Raw genomic sequence first — 16,560 nt, forward strand, 5'->3', positions numbered from 1 at the left:
CGGGATTCCGGCTCCAGGCGGGCCTGGGGTGGGCGGGCCGGGGGAGGCAGCTGGGAAATTTGGGGCTGGAGCTCCCTCTACAGGACAAAGGGGACGCTCGGCGCCTCGCCTCCCTGGCCTCTCCACCCTGCCGCGCTCCGCGCCCCCTCTGCACCCTCTTTTTCCTCTCACAGTCAGCCAGCCAGCCTGGCCCAAGTTTGACTTGAAGAAGCTGTAGGGAGTGTTTGGGCGAGTGACACCTCGGGGTAAGAAGGAGAGACACATTTTTTTTGCCCCCTCCCCACGTTACTAAAGGTACGGTGTGGCCAGATGCGGGGTGTTTGACCCTCACAGTGGCGCGTGTGACTATCTCCCGCGTTCCAGGGAGGTATGGGAAGCGCGCACATTCCCCGAAGCCACGGAACAAGACACGGCTCAACATGGCACAACTTCGAGACCCGGCGGTAGCAGAGCGGAGCCCGACAGGACTGGGCCGTGCGGGCCCAGCGGTCAGCGCCGCGCCTCGGGAGTCCCTTCCGCGAAGGGGGCGATCAAGGTGCGGCGGCGCCCCATGGGCGAGTGGGGAGGGGGCTGTGTCGGCCTCTGTGTCACTCTGCGGGCGCACAGAGGACTGGCGAACCGCTAGTGGACACCCGGCAAAGCCGCTCCTCCGCTGGCTTGCTCCTCCAGCCCCTTCCTCAGAGGCCAAAGAGACGTCTCCTCAGCTCCCCAGCGTTCCCTCTCTTTGTTAACGGTGTTTCTGGGGTTCAGGCTCCTTCCCAGTTCGTAAGCTCAGACTGAGGTTTCGCTCTGGCCCTGCTCACAGCGCCCCCAGACGTGGAGCCCGCTCATCCTCGCGGACTTGGAACTGAGGCCGGAACGCCAGGACCCGGGCAGAGACTGGTTAACACATTGAATGACTTGACAAGGACAGCACTCCGACACCTCAACAGCTCAGGCCTCACAAGCTTAACTGGCACCGACTCTGCTCCCACTTACCCCCTGTGAAACCCAAGGCAGACAATTCACTTCTCTGAGCCCTTACCTCCTCATCTACAAGATGGGAATAATGAGGGCAAAGAGGAAGAATGTCCAGGGCTGACACGAGGTAGGTGGGCAGAAGCAATCTTACTCTTTTTTTCTTTAATTTAGAGACAGGATCTCACTCTGTTGCCCAGGCTGGAGTATTGCCCAGCCTGTTGTCCAAGCTGGTGCAATCATAGCTCACTGCAACCTCAAACTTCTGGGCTCAAATCATCCTCCTATGTCAGCCTTCTACTCACTAGAACTACAGGCACACACCACCACACCCAGCTATTTTTTTATTTTTGTAGAGACAGGGTCTCTCTATGTTGCTCAGGCTAATCTTCAACTCCTGGCCTCAAGCAATCCTCCCACCTCAGCCTCCCAAAGCACTGGGAGTACAGGCTTGATCCTCAGCACCTGGTCATTTTACTATTAAAATTACATTTCAGAATCTCCAACTTCGCTTTTTAAACTCCCAGCAGTATTACACTCCACCCCTTTCATTAGCAACAAAAGTGAGGTGTCTGCATTCAGGCATCCCAGGATCCTTTGCAACTCCAGCTCAGCTAAACAAGAGAGGAAACTTCCCAGGCAGGGGCACAGCAGAGAGGGGGCTGTGATCATGGAGGTGACAGCAGAAGTTAGGTGGCCTCTCTACACTGAACACCACCCAAGAGGAGGCAGGGGATCTGCTCACAGCCAGATGGGTATGGAGAAGCCGGTGGGGCTTGAAGATGCCTGAGTGTAGGTCTCTAGGTCTTTCTCCGGTGGAGACCCCAGAGTAAAGTCAGTTTCTCAGGCCACATCCCAGGGATAATGGTCCTTGCATGAGCCACTTTCTGTCCCCACTGAAAAATCAGTAGATTTAGGTACCAGAGGAGACTTGGCATAAACCTAGGAGCAGTTCCCATGCATCTGTATTTTCTCTTATCCCATAGAACACATGAGCCCTCAACTGGTCCCAAGTTGACCCCAATAAGATAATCTAATCAAAACAGAAAAAGAATCTCAGCTTCAGCTTCACAGCTGAAAGAGGGAAGAGGAGATAGTCCTCGTGGCGTCTCTTTCACTTGACTGAACTCCCATTTCTTCTCTTCCTCCCGGAACCTCCTCCCTAAGCCCCTCCCCTCATCTCCCTCCTCTCAGGGGTCCCTGGAATGCCTCCATCCCTTATTGTCTGTCCTTAAAAATCTTAAAGGGAAACCAGGAGGGAGAGAAGGAGAGGGACTATGGGAATCTCATCCCTGGTCCTGATTAAGCTTCAATTAGAAATAAAACATGTCAATCACCCCTCCTGGAAGGGGTTCCTGCTGTCGGGGCTAGTTATGCAAAGCGCTCCAAGGTGTGTGGGGATAATCAATTAGGTCAGAGGAGGAGAAGTGTGGCACTGCTTCCCTCATTATCTGCGTGGAGCTGGGGAGCGGGGGAGCATCCCAGAGCCAGGGAGCCGGAGGAGAATGAAATTATCTCCCTAAGTGATTGTCCACCTCTGGGACCAGCATATTAATGGTTTCCAATTGAATTTCTCTCTAGGGGAATACAGGAAGGGGGAGGTGGGGTACAGCTAGAAAACAACATGGAAGGACCAGAGGGCAGGTGCAACAGAAGCCAATCACCTGTCCCAGGTGAGGAATGGGGACAGAACAGGGTCCCACGTACCAGGCGGGTGTTCTCTGAGCACCCGGAGGACAGCCGGGCTCAGAGACTCCACTGTCTCACCCCTGCCTGAGTTTTGCAAGGTCGGCCATGGGGATTGACTGCTTGGGTAAGAATTGGATGTCAGACATTTTCTGTTTCAGTTTTATTGGGAGTTTTTGCTGGAGACTTGCTTTGGGCCTAATTGTTTGTATCCTTCTAGAAATGTCCTCTGTATCCTACAATTTCTGGTTGCAGCTACCCTTCACCCTCATTGAGTGAAAATGGACAATTGTTTGTAAAAATTGTGTCTGTGATGAACTAACACCAGCTTGAGTGGAGGCGGGGCTCATACTCTCTCTAGGCCCACTTTTGACATCCGTGCAATGGAGGGCTTGGATTAGATGAATTTATCCAAGCTTTCTTCCAAATCCGGTGTTGTCTAGGATTAGGCATAAAGGAAAGAACTGTGAATTCAAAGATAATTGTGGGGGTGAGGGGGCCCTTTGACCTCTCTGGATACTGCCTCTTGATCCTAATTCGCTGCTGTCCTTGGATTCAGCCAACTTGACCAATTAAAAATGCCCGTCTGGCGCCGTGGCTCATATCTGTAATCCCAGCATCTTGGGAGGCCGAGGCGGGCAGGTCACAAGGTCAAGAGATCGAGACCATCCTGGCCAAAATCGTGAAACCCTGTCTCTACTAAAAATACAAAAATTAGCTGGGCATGGTGGCACGCGCCTATAATTCCAGCTACTCTGGAGGCTGAGGTGGGAGAATCGCTTGAACCAGGGAGTCGGAGGTTGCAATGAGCCAAAATCGCGCCACTGCACTCCAGACTGGTGACAGAGTGAGATTCTGTTTCAAACAAAAACAAAAACATGCCCGTCTATTGTGTGACGAACCTAGCTTTGATGCAGTTGCCCCTCCCCTCTAAGGAGGCTCTCCAAAGGCCATCCCAATGGTCTGAATGGAAAACCACCACGAAGGCATCTCTTCTCGAGGTAAGGGCATGACTGGAAAGGGTCTTAAGAGTAGAGCAGTTGTCCTCAACCAGGCAATTGTGCTTTTCCCTTGCCCCCTCCCTGGGGACAGTTGACAATGTCTGGAGCCATTTTTGATCATCAGAACTAGGGTAGGGGTGCTATTGGCGTCTCATAGGTAGCGGTCAGGGTGCTGCAGAACAATCCTCCACTACAAAGAGTTATCCAGCCCCAAATTTCAGTACTGCTGAGGTTGAGAAACACAGAGCTGAAGCAGGGAGAGGTGTCTAAGGCAGCCACAGCAAGATTTTCTCCTGCAAGCCACAGCTTTGTTGAGAGAAACATTAAAACAGGGTGCTAAGCAGAGCGTTTTTGTTCTTTAACAACTTTTGGCCCTGGAACGGGGAAGTCAGGTGAGAGAGAAAGCAAACAGAAAACTGTGTGAGCCTGAGGAAAACAGAAGAGTCGGTTTCAACTCAGCCTGGTGCCAAGGGCCGGAGTGTCTGGAGGCAAAACCTTCTGGGGTGAAAGAGTGGGAGTCACCCCCAGTGAGATGTGTGTCTGGAAAGCTGGGACCTGCCTCCCTTGAATCTTAATGTCAGGTGCGGGTTACTAGAAGATTCTAGCAGATGAGAACTTAACTAGTGTGGCTTTTGCCTTGTATGGGTGTATGTATTTACTCGCTTATTTTTCGTGTGTGTGTGTGCGCGCGCTTGTGTGTTTGTGTGTGTCCAGTGTCAGGGTGCTGGAGGGAGACAAAGGAAGGGTAAGCTCACACTCTGGGGCCTGGCCGGCCAGGACGGGAAGGCTATGATTTCATGGCTTTTGTACTGGGTGGCGAGCCTGCATTCTCTCACTGCACCAGGCCGCTAACAAGTGGGCCCGCAGCCCTCCAGGGCCTTTGGAGTGCACTCATCTGAGAGATTGTGCTTTTCCCCGCCGCTCAGATTTATTTTGCCAAAGTTACAGGGCAATTATGGAAATGCGCCCTTTGAAGCTGGGCTGATTTCTCTTTATTTTCTTCTCCCTGACAAAGCAGAGTTTCCCTGCCTCTTGCTGGTCTCTCTCTCCTCTCTCTCTCCCTTTCCTCTTTTTTTCCTGATATTTATTAGATAGCAGGAGTTTCCAGAGGTTATGTGAAAAAATCTTTTAAATGATGATAAAAATGAATACAGATTAAAATAATGTTACTATTATTTGTGTGTGTGTGTGTGTTAAAGGACTTTGATGACCAGGAGGGGAGAAATAGATTCAGAATAGCAGGAGACAGACTCCTCCTGCCCGGATGGTGGGTGCACCCTAGTCAAGCCTGAGGCCTGCAGCAGCCTGGCTGGCCCACAGGCTGGCAGTGGACTGGCCTGGCCACCCGAGGCCCCTGCTATGCCCCTGGAATCCACAGCTCCACAGACTGAGCAGAAGTGCCTGTCTGATTCCTCACACCTCTGGAATAAGAGGCCCAGGCTCCACATAGCAGTGTTTTCTGGGTTTGGTACATTATTTATCACTGGAGAATGGAATCTGGAGGCTCCATGTGAACCGGCCCCACTGATTTCTCTTCGCCGCCCCACTCTGCTTGATGCTGGGGCATTGAGGAAAAGTGTCTGAAGCCTGATGGCGTCCACCTCAGTGCTGGTGAGGCCCGTGGAGGGGGAGAGTCAGCCCGGATTGCTGGGTGTCCGGGGGCCTCTGTTTCTAATTCTTAGAGTGGTTTTGAAGTTTTCTTTGTCCATATTTTTGTTTGCCCCTTCCTTCCTCCCTTCCTGTCTTTGGGGTGACTGGCTAGTTGTCTGTGGACAAACACCAACAGGAAGTCTTGTCACCTCCAGGAGCTGGCGCTGGCCCTGGTGGCCTGCGCAGAGTGGAGGCCGTTTCAGTGCTCACTTCCTTGGCCTGTTTTAAAATATAAAATGAGCTGAGCGTGGTGGCTCAGGCCTGTAATCCCAGCACCTTGGGAAACCAAGGTGGGTGGATCACCTGAGGTCAGGAATTTGAGACCAGCCTGGCCAACATGGCGAAACCCGGTCTCTACTAAAAATACAGAAATTAGCTGGGCATGGTGGCGCATGCCTGTAGTCCCAGTTATTTGGGGGCTGAGGCAGGAGAATCACTTGAACCCGGGAGGCGGAGGTTGCAGTGAGCTGAGATCGCGCTATTGCGCTCTAACCTGGGCAGCAAGAGCAAAACCCCATCTCAAAAAATAAATAAAAATAAAAATAGAATGGAGTAAAGTATGTGCTGATGATGTGAGAGACCTCTTCTCTGCACTGTCCATGCATTTTATTTAATGTTCATAGCCCCCCTATGGAAGGCAGTATTATTATCTCACTTTCACAGATGAGGAAACTAAGGCTTGGAGTGGAGCGGGGCAGAAGGGTGGGGGTATCAGGAAACTCTTCTGGAAACAGAGCAATCTCCATGGATTAGACAAAGTCAAGGCAGAACATTCTATAGGGCGTGCTGTCATCGGAACCGCAAGGGGCATATGTGTGTGTGCGCGCACAAGAAGCTGGTCAGAGTGGTTCCCTCAGGGAAAGGAGCTGGCAGCTGGGAGTTGAGACAGGAGGAATGTTTTCCAGGGTGTATCCCTCTGCTCCTTTTGAACCATGCGACAGCTCTTTAAAACGCTGTTTTGTGTGGTTTTATTTTTTTATTTTTATTTATTTTTACGTTTTTGCACACAGTCTTGCTCTGTGGCCTAGCCCAGAGTACAGTGGTGGGATCTTGGCTCACTGCAACCTCCACCTCCCGAGTTCAAGCGATTCTCATGCCTCAGCCTCTTGAGTAGCTGGGATTACAGGTGCACACCACCACGCCTGGCTAAATTTTCTACTTTTTCACCATGTTGCCCAGGCTGATCTTTAACTCCTGGATTCAAGCAATCCTCCCACCGTCATCTCCCAAAGTGCCATGATTACAGGCGTTAGCCATCATGCCTGGCCTATTTTGTTTGTTTTAAAATCACTAAAATGCATCTGGGAGAGGAGAGAGAAAGAGAAAGGCAAGAAGCCCCCTTCTCCGGATCTCTCAGCGAAGTTGAAAATGACTCACTCGTTGGACACCACAGATATTCACAAAGCACCTGTGTAGGAACATGCACCTCAGGCGTGGTGCTCCAGAAGATGGAACCCAGAATCAGACTGCCTTGGTTCAAATCCCAGCTGCATCGCACTCTAACTGTGGGACCTTGGGGTACCAACTTCACCTCTCTGAGCTTGGCTCTCTCCTAAAATAGAAAGAATAATTATATTATCTTTCTCATAGGCTGCTGAGAAAATGAAGTGAGTGAATTCATGCCAAAAGCAACGCATCATTCATAATGATTGGCCTCATGCATAATCATTAACTAATACATTACATATGTTATTTTTATTAATTGTAACAACCACCCTGGCCATAAGCATAATTGTTCCCATTTTATAGATAGGTAAATCTAAGCTCAGCCACTTGTTCAGCATGGCCCATCAAAGGTGGAGCCAGCACTGATTCAGGCCTTTCTGACTCCGAATGCACAGGCATGCATTTGTCTGTGCTGGAATCTACCCTGGTTCATGCATCGAGATCTGGAGTGGAGTGTTCTGCAGCTGTGAACCCACTTTAATCCCATGCTATCCCTCTACTTGACGTACCTGATGTTCACGGGTGTGACACTGTCTTGGATGGGCCAGGGCCACGTGCAGCCCTAGCACATCGCATCCACCTGCCTCCGCCGTGGAAGACAGAATGCAAGGGCATCTGAGAGCTGTGTCAGAGGAATAACCTGGAATCTGTTGTCCTCTCTCCTCTCTCTCTCTCTTTTTTTTGAAATGGAGTCACCCTCTATAGTCCAGGCTGCAGTGCGGTGGCATGATCTTGGCTCACTGCAACCTCTGCCTCCCAGGTTCAAGCAAGCCTCCTGCCTCAGCCTCCTGAGTACCTGGTATTACAGGCACCTGCCACCATATCCAGCTAACTTTTGTGTTTTTAATAGAGACAGGGTTTCACCGTGTTGGCCAGGCTGTCTTGAAATCCTGACCTCAGGTGATCTGCCCAGCCTCAGCCTCCCAAAGTGCTGGGATTACAGGCTTGAGCCACTGCCCCCTGCCCTCTCATTTATTTTTTCAGTAGGAACAGGACAGGACGAAGATCTCTGTCCACTCCTTTAATTGCTTCTCATCTTCACTCCTGGTGGAAGGAGGCTTTGGGGGTAATTGCACATGGAAATTTTTCTGTGAGAGGCCATCCACATTAGCAAGAGAAAGGCTTGCCTTCCTTCTAGATTTTTGCTCCTCCTCAATGTGTCGTCCCTGGACCAACACCTGCAGCATCAGCCTGGGAGCTGGTTAGAAATGTGAATTCTCAGGCCCCTTCCAGGTCCAGTCAATCGGAATTTGCATTTTCCTAGGAGTACCTGTGTGATGCCAGTGCAATCTTTTTTTTTTTTTTAAGATATGGTCTCACTCTGTCACCCAGGCTGGAATGCAGTGATATGATTATAACTCACTGCAACCTGGAACTCCTGAGCTCAAGCAATCCTCCCCACTCAGCCTCCTGAGTTGCTGGGACTATAGGCACACACCACCATACCTGGCTAATTTTTCTCTAAAGTTTTTGTCGAAAAGGGGTCAGGCAGATATCAAACTACTGGCCTCAAGCAATCCTCCAGTCTCAGCCTCCCAAAGTACTGGGATTACAAGAATGAGCCACCGTGCCCTGCTGCGTGTGCATACTAAAAGGTGAGAAGTACTGGTCTAGGTACTCCTCAGTAAAACCTGGGGCCCCACCAGGATGGAGCTGGAACAGTCTCTGAGACTTGGATCTCCATGGGAAATGCAGAATGGGGCTGGGATGCTGTGGGGGAGACCAAGGAGGGGGGCAGGAAAGGAAAGACTGAGTGAGGTCGAGGGGGAAGGAGCCAAGCAGCAACCCAAGCAGCAACCCGAGGCTGATTACACCAAGATGGAAGATGGATCTGGCCTCTTTCTCTGCCTTTAAACATGTTTGTGATTGGCTGTAACACTGGGTTTTTCATGGCCACAGCCTCTGCCCTCATAGCCTCCCAGATGCTTCACAGCACAGTGACACGGGAGAGACCTAGTTAGACAAACGTAGGACTTTATTAATAGCAACCAACTTCTTACGCATTGGAGATCACAGCGGATCCCCACTAACCTTGGGTACGCCTCATGAAAGAAAAGATAGAATAAGAGAGAGGAAAGAAGAAAAGAAAGAAAGAGTAAGGAAGGAAGGTCATTCTGGATAAGCACAAAACAGGTAGGAGCACTTGAGGGCAAGGACTGTGTCATTCACTTTTTCTTTTTGAGACACAGTCTCACTCTGTCACCCAGGCTGCAGTGCAGTGGTGCAATCTCAGCTCACTGCAACCTCTGCCTCCCAGGCTCAGGCAATTCTCCTGCCTCAGCCTCCCAAGTAGCTGGGATTACAGGCATCCACCACCACACCTGGCTAATTTTTGCATTTTTAGTAGAGATGGGGTTTCACCATTATGGCCAGGCTGGTCTCGAACTCCTGACCTCAGGTGATCCTCCCACCTTGGCCTCCCAAAGTGCTGGGATTACAGGCATGAGCGATAGCGCCAGGCCTCATTCACATCTTTTTATTAGTTCATTCATTTATTCAACAACATCACACAGGGAGACAACACGTGAACAATGTCCCTGCTTTCCTGGTGCCTTCAGTCTACTGGAAACAGTTTTATAAAATTAACGGTAATAATGTGTTGTGTTTGCTGGAATATGAGGGATAAGAACAAGATGCTGTTAAGTATGCATGATGAAGAGGACTTAGCCTAGTTTGGGATGGGGAAGGATTTATGCATTCATGGGCCTGGGGACACAAAGGAGGCCTGCAGCACAGTGGGAAAGAGGAAGAGGAGGGCCCTGGACCTGCGCCATCCTCCAACATGGCAGCCGCTGCCCACACATGGCTACTGAGCACTGGAAATGCAGCTGGTCCTAACCGAGCTGTGCCATCAAAATGCTCTCTGGAATTTGAAGACTCCAGACATTAAAAGAAAAAAGAATGTAAAGCATCACAATGATTTTATGTTTTTACATATTGAAATGACAGTATTTTGAACATACAGGGTTAAATAAGATATACAGATGCTCCTCAACTTACTGTGGCATTATGACTCAGTAAACCCATTATAAGTTGAAAATGTTGTAAGTCAAAAATGCACTTAATTATATCTAGGCTACTGAACACCATAGCTCAGCCCAGCCTGCCTTCGGCATGCTCAGAATGCTTACATTAGCCTACAGTTAGGCAAAATCATCTAACACAAAGCCTGTTTTATTTATATTTTATTTTATTTTATTTTATTTTTGAGACAGAGCCTCATTCTGTCACCCAGGTTGGAGTGCAGTGGCACGATCTTGGCTCACTGCAAACTTCCACCTCCCAGGTTCAAGCAATTCTCCTGCTTCAGCCTCCCGAGTCGCTGGGGCTACAGACATGCACCGCCATGCCCAGCTAATTCTTATATTTTTCATAGAGATGGGGTTTCACCATGTTGGCCAGGCTGGTCTCAAACTCCTGACCTCAAGTTATCTGCCCGTCTTGGGATTACAGGTGTGGGCCAACACGAGTGGCCACAACACCTGTTTTATAGTAAAGTGTTGACTATCTCTCATACTGCATACTTCTAGCCTGGGAAAATACTACATTGCAATAGTTTTGCACCATTGTAAAGCCAAAAAATTGTAAGTTGAACCATCGTAAGTTTGGAACTATTATTTAAATTAATTTTATCTGTTTCTTTATACGTTTTAAATGTAATTATTAGAATTTTTTTGAGACGCTGTTGCCCAGGCTGGAGAACAATGGCACAATCTCTGCTCATTGCAACCTCCGCCTCCCAGGATTTTCTCTCTCAAGTGATTCTCCTGCCTCAGCCTCTTGAGTAGCTGGGATTACAAGTGTGAGCCACCACACCCTGCTAATTTTTGTGTTTTTAGTAGAGATGGGGTTTCACCATGTTAGCCAGGCTGGTCTCAAATGCCTGACCTCAGGTGGGCCGCCCGCCTTGTTATCTCAAAGTGCTGGGATTGCAGGAATGAGCCACAGCCTCTGGCCAGAAATGTTTAAATGACGTACATGGCACATGTTGTTCCTAGTGGGCAGCACTGACCTCAAAAGACTGAGGTGCAGGAGTCCATATTCCAGCACCACTGTTTGCCAGTTAAGGCACCTTGAGCAAATTAGCTTAGCCACACTAAGCCTCAGTGCTGTCCTTTGTAAATAATCATGTCTAGCATTTATTATGTAGCTTGCATGTGTCAAGCACATATAGCAATGTATCCAATCTTTACGAGGTCCAATGAGGTAGGTACTACAATTACCTCCATTTTGCAGCTGGAGAAATGGAGGCTCAGGAAGATATAATTCACCAAAAGCCACAGCCCCAGGAAGTAGGGGGAGGTATAATTGAACCCAAGTAGTCTGGCTCCCAAGACTCTATTACAAAATCACTATACTGCCATGAACACAGCAATAGTACCTGTTGCACGGGATTGCCACGGAGAATTTCACTGAGGCAATGATGTATGCAAAGCCCTTAGTATTGCACCAGACACCATATCAGTAAGCTCCATAGTGATAGTTGATATTATTTAACAAAGGACTGTTTACTAAAAAAAAATAGTCAAATGATGCTATGACCTGCTTTGGTGGGAGTTACACATTAAGGCACTGTATCAATTATCCATTGATGCATAACCAATGATCCCAAAGCCTGGTAGCATAAAACAACAAACATGTATTATCTCACAGTTCCTGTGCCTCAGAAATTCAGGAGCAGCTTAACTGGGTGGTTCTGGCTTGGGTTTTCTCATGAGGTGGTGGTCATGATGTCACACAGGGTTGCAATCATCTGGAGGCTTGACTGAGACTGGGGCATCCACTTCCAAGATGACTCATTCACATAGTTGTGGGAAGGAGGTTTCTGATCATTACCATGTGGTCCCCTCCACTGAGCTGCTTGAGTATCCACACAACATGGCAGCCAACTGCCCCCAGAGCCAGTAATCCAAGAGAGAACAAGATAGAAGCCACAGTGTCTCTTATCACCTAGCTTTGGAAGTCTCATTCTGCCATTTCTGCAATATCCTATTGTGGTTACACAAATCAGCCCTATTCAGTGTGGGAAAAGACTACACAAGGGCACTAATGCCAAGAGTCAGGGGTCACTGGGGCCATCTTGGAGGCTGGCTACTTGTCACTGATACATCTAGGTAGCTTAATTTAGCTCCTGCTTTCCTTTCTAGGAAAACACACTTCTGGAATTTCAAAATACCAGGTGCCTAAGAGCCCAGGACAGAAACCTGATTCAAATCTTCCTTTTAAAAGGATGATTTTGTTGGTTTTTTTTTTTTTTTTTTTTTTTTAAAAAAGACATTTATTCAGCGTCACGATCAGACTATTACATTTAGCAATCAACAGCATGGGTGCAAAAAAAAAAAAAAAAATCTACATTAAAACCCTTTGTTGGAATGCTTTACACTTTCCACAGAACAGAAACTAAAATAACCTGTTATACAATTAGTCACAAATACAGTCCTCGAGTTTTTTGCCCATACACATGAGTATTTGTCTAAAACATGTCTTCTTTGTAGCAGCTAGGCCCTGCCACCACTGTGCTTGGCTGAGTTCACAAATCTGTTGTAACCTGTAGCTTCCCTGTCACTTCTCTGGCTCTCCTCTCCTGCTAAGCTTTGTTTCCTAATTAAAATCTTCTGCCACTGCCATAGCTACTGCTGCTGCTGGAACCGCCATAGCCACCTTGGTTTCGTGGTTTTGCAAAGTATTGACCTCCACCGCCATAGGGGCCAGAGCTTCTGCCTCCAAAATTTCCTCCCTTCATGGGTCCAAAATTTGAAGACTGATTGTTGTAATTGCCAAAATCATTGTAGCTTCCACCACCTCCAAAATTGCTTCCACTACCACCGCCAAAGCCGCCTCCGCCTCCGTTGTTATAGCTGTCATAGCTGCCACTCCCGCCATAGCCACTGCCCTGGTTTCCATAACCCTGTCCACCACTTCCATAGCCTCTGCTTCCTCCAGAGTAACCAGGGCCGCCTCCTCCATAACCACCATCATTATAGCCATCCCCACTGCCACCATATCCACCACCACCACGGCTGCCACCAAAGCCACCACGACCACTGAAGTTTCCTCCACGACCGAAGTTGTCATTCCCACCGAAACCACCTCCACGACCACCACCAAAGTTTCCAGAACCACTTCGACCTCTTTGGCTGGATGAAGCACTAGCCATCTCTTGCTTTGACAGGGCTTTCCTAACTTCACAGTTGTGGCCATTCACAGTATGGTATTTCTGAATGACAATCTTATCCACGGAGTCATGGTCGTCAAAGGTTACAAAGGCAAAGCCCCTTTTCTTGCCACTGCCTCGGTCAGTCATGATTTCAATCACTTCAATTTTCCCATACTGTTCAAAATAATCTCTTAGGTGATGTTCTTCGGTGTCTTCTTTAATGCCACCAACAAATATCTTTTTCACAGTTAAGTGGGCACCTGGTCTTTGAGAATCTTCTCTTGAGACAGCTCTCTTTGGTTCCACAACTCTTCCGTCCACCTTGTGTGGCCTTGCATTCATAGCTGCATCCACCTCCTCCACAGTGGCATATGTGACAAACCCAAAGCCCCTGGAACGCTTGGTGTTTGGATCTCTCATTACCACACAGTCCGTGAGCGTTCCCCATTGCTCAAAATGGCTCCTCAGGCTCTCATCGGTTGTTTCAAAGCTCAACCCTCCAATGAAGAGCTTCCTCAGCTGTTCGGGCTCTTTAGGAGACTCTGACTTAGACATGACGGCAGGGAGAAGAGAGACTTTAACGATGCTTCTTCGGCGGCGTCCACGGGCAGAAAGCGATTTTGTTGGTTTTATTGGTTCACGTAGCTGAGGAAAACACAGGTGGAAAAATAATAATATCTGACATTTACTGAGCTCATATTACGTGCTAAGCACATGTTTCAACTCACCTAATCCTTATAAAGACCTTATGAGGTAGGTGCTGAATGTAAAGCAGGAAGCAATGCAGGGATCTGAAAGCACTGGTAACTTCTTTATTCATTTCGGCTTCTGTCCCAGTGCTGATCTTCTCTCAGACTCCTCCAGGTGGCAGGTACACAGTCGTCATTAACTCCGTGGCCATGGCCTGAGAGTTGCTGATGCAAAGGGAAAGAAATGGTTTCTCTTGCCTAGTTTCAGTTCTGAAATCCCAAGGAAAACTTCTGATTGGCTCAGCTTCGGTCATATGTTCATTACTGGGCCAACCATAATGGCCAGAGGGAGTGACAGGAAGTGGCAATTCCTTGGAGAAACTGGGGGTGATTCTATCATAAAATGGGGTGGGAGAGAATAGATCAGGCAGACACAATCACTGAAGGAGGAGAGGACAGGAGATTTACAGGAAGAAGATATGTGAAGAGGTTTGGGAGGAGTTAAGAAGGGAAAGCAATCAGTCATTTTTCCAAAGGCCAGTGTGCAGGGCTGGGACTGAGCACAGGCTGAAATCAAGGTTGGACCATCTCTCAGCCCTCTCAAGCCCTCCAGGCCTAGCAGTCTCCATCTGATCCCATATTGGAAATGGGCATGGAAGACGCCACACCTTTCTCAAGCTTTCCCTAGGAAAAGGGGTGCGTGAACTGGCCTGAAGAATCTGAGGTCAGACCCAAAGTAGCCCCTCACTGGCAGGAAGGCTCTTTTTGGTCTCACTTTTTGTCTTAAACATATCAGAGTTTGCATCACACTCCATGATACTTTACTGTGTGTCTTGTTATAAAGGTAGTTTATCCTGTCAAGACCTTTAAATAAAATGGTTAATTCAGGGCCTATATTCACCCTGTGGCCTTGGTAGCTGCTGGGATGCCGCTGTGTACCATAGAGCTCTCAGTGCCCTGATTCAAGAAGCTTGGGCACATATGGTTGGCAAATCCAGACCCCAATGGCATGGAGTACGGCAAAGGGCAGAAGGATGGCATTGATGTGGGATACTCCTGGGGGATTCATACTTTGCCCAAAGCCAGCTTGACATTCCCCCTTCTCTTCATTGACCCTCCATCCCTGTCCTTCATTCACAATTGAACCGGAACTGGGGAGGGGGTGCATCTTGGGGCCAAGAGACTATCCTGGTGCTCGGTACATCCCATGACCCAGTATTAATAAGCACTCAATAGATATTCACCAAATGCATTGCTGCTTTAGAATTCAGCAATAAAGTTAGATGTTTCCTAAAAATGTCTTTTAGGTCTTTATGAAAATCACTTTGGAAATATTTCATAAAATAAGAAAAAATCATCAACTACAATCATAAAAAATAATAATTTTGTAAAAATATTCTAATAATTATCAAATATTATAACTGTTTATATGCAATTATAAAATTTAGCAATTATAAAAGACAGTAAGAGTTGTCTTTTGTTCAGTTTTTCCACGTAACAGACTTGGCATTGTGTTTTCCTATATGAGGTCAGTATGAGAGTAAAGTTTGAAAACAGCAGTCACTCTATTTTTTATTGTTTTATATCCTCTCCTTGCCACAACTGAGTGCCCTAAATATATATCCAGCTCCTCCTGACCCCCACCTAAATATTAAGTCACTGTCGACTAGCCTTTTGGGAGGCCAAGGCAGGCGGATCACCTGAGCTCAGGAGTTGGAGACCAGCCTGGGCAACAAAGTGAAACCCCATCTCTACTAAAACACAAAAAAATTAGCTGGGCATAGTGGTGCATGCCTGCAGTCCCAGCTACTTGGGAGGCTGAGGTAGAATAGCTTGAACTTGGGAGGCGGAGGTTGCGGTGAGCCGAGATCTCACCACTGCACTCCAGTCTAGGTGACAGAGCAAGACTTGTCTCAGAAACAAACAAACAAACAAAAAAAACAGACACAATTGAGACTATGGGGTCAGCCAGCAAGGCTGGGACTGGGGTACCCTGACGTACACTCTCACTGATTCTCCTAAGATGCTCCTTTTTTGCCTACATAACGGTCAGGCCAGGAGGTCTCCACACCAGGCTCTGTTCTTCTGGCGGGCCCCTGACCTTTTGCGTCCTGGAATAAGGCAGAAGAGCAGGATGGCATGGCCGTGCTGGAAACAGCACTTGGGAAGAGGCCACAGACTCAACTGCTTGCTCCACAGCACGCACGAGGGCCACTGCCAAAAATATAATTACCCAGAAATGTGGAACCAAGACAATGCAGCAGAGGAGACTGAGCAGGGACAGTGGGGGAGGGACAGAGAGGCTGGAGGAAGTAGGGCTGGTTCTGAGGGACGGACAGAGTCCCTCTCAGTGGCCCAGTGAGCTGAGGCTGGAGAATAAGAGGCCCCAGGCACCAGGGAAGATGCATCTGCAAACTAGAAGCTTCTAAGGAAGTTGACTTGACTCTCTAACCTTTCTGGAAAGAGAGAAGCTCTTTCCATCCTGCAAAATTGTGAATGGTCACTTTGTAATGGAAGAATCAGGCCATCTTCCCTAAAGAGAAGCAGAGGAGGAACCCACGCAGCTCTCCTCTGCCCACTCCGTGTTAGGCAAAACTAATCTCCCTGCTCCTCAGGGGGGATGGGAACAAAAGGTGGGCCACAAGCTCATCTGTGGAGAAACTACAGAGGAATATTCGCTGAGATCTTCGATCCAGAGGCTTTAGTGCAACTGCTAAGCTCATTTCAGGTCGTGTGACACTCTTGCGCCAGTCCTCACTGGTGTGATAGTTACAGAAAAGCTGGCATTCGTCTTTGCTCTAACAATGCCCCCATCAACGTACAATCTATAATAAATGATTATTAATGACAAGTTATGGGGCACCTCTGAATTGCTATCACTATCTCCAACCCTGAGAATGTGTCCTAACACACACCAATGCATAGATGTGACATTGGAAATATTTAGCGACTGGGGCCTCAACTGCATCAGAAC

At 48.3% G+C, this 16,560-nt stretch overlaps 1 pseudogene across 1 annotated transcript; it reads right to left on the minus strand.

Annotated features, from left to right (window-relative positions):
• Nucleotides 1–12,007: 12,007 nt before the first annotated feature.
• On the minus strand, nucleotides 12,008–13,530 carry LOC101009761 (annotated as a pseudogene). The gene has a single exon (XR_001898203.3). The product of XR_001898203.3 is annotated as a heterogeneous nuclear ribonucleoprotein A1 pseudogene (transcript).
• Between the last annotated feature and the right edge of the window lie 3,030 nt (nucleotides 13,531–16,560).

The sequence above is a fragment of the Papio anubis genome, chromosome 18 (genome assembly GCF_008728515.1).
Source record: "Papio anubis isolate 15944 chromosome 18, Panubis1.0, whole genome shotgun sequence".
Lineage (NCBI taxonomy): Eukaryota > Metazoa > Chordata > Mammalia > Primates > Cercopithecidae > Papio > Papio anubis.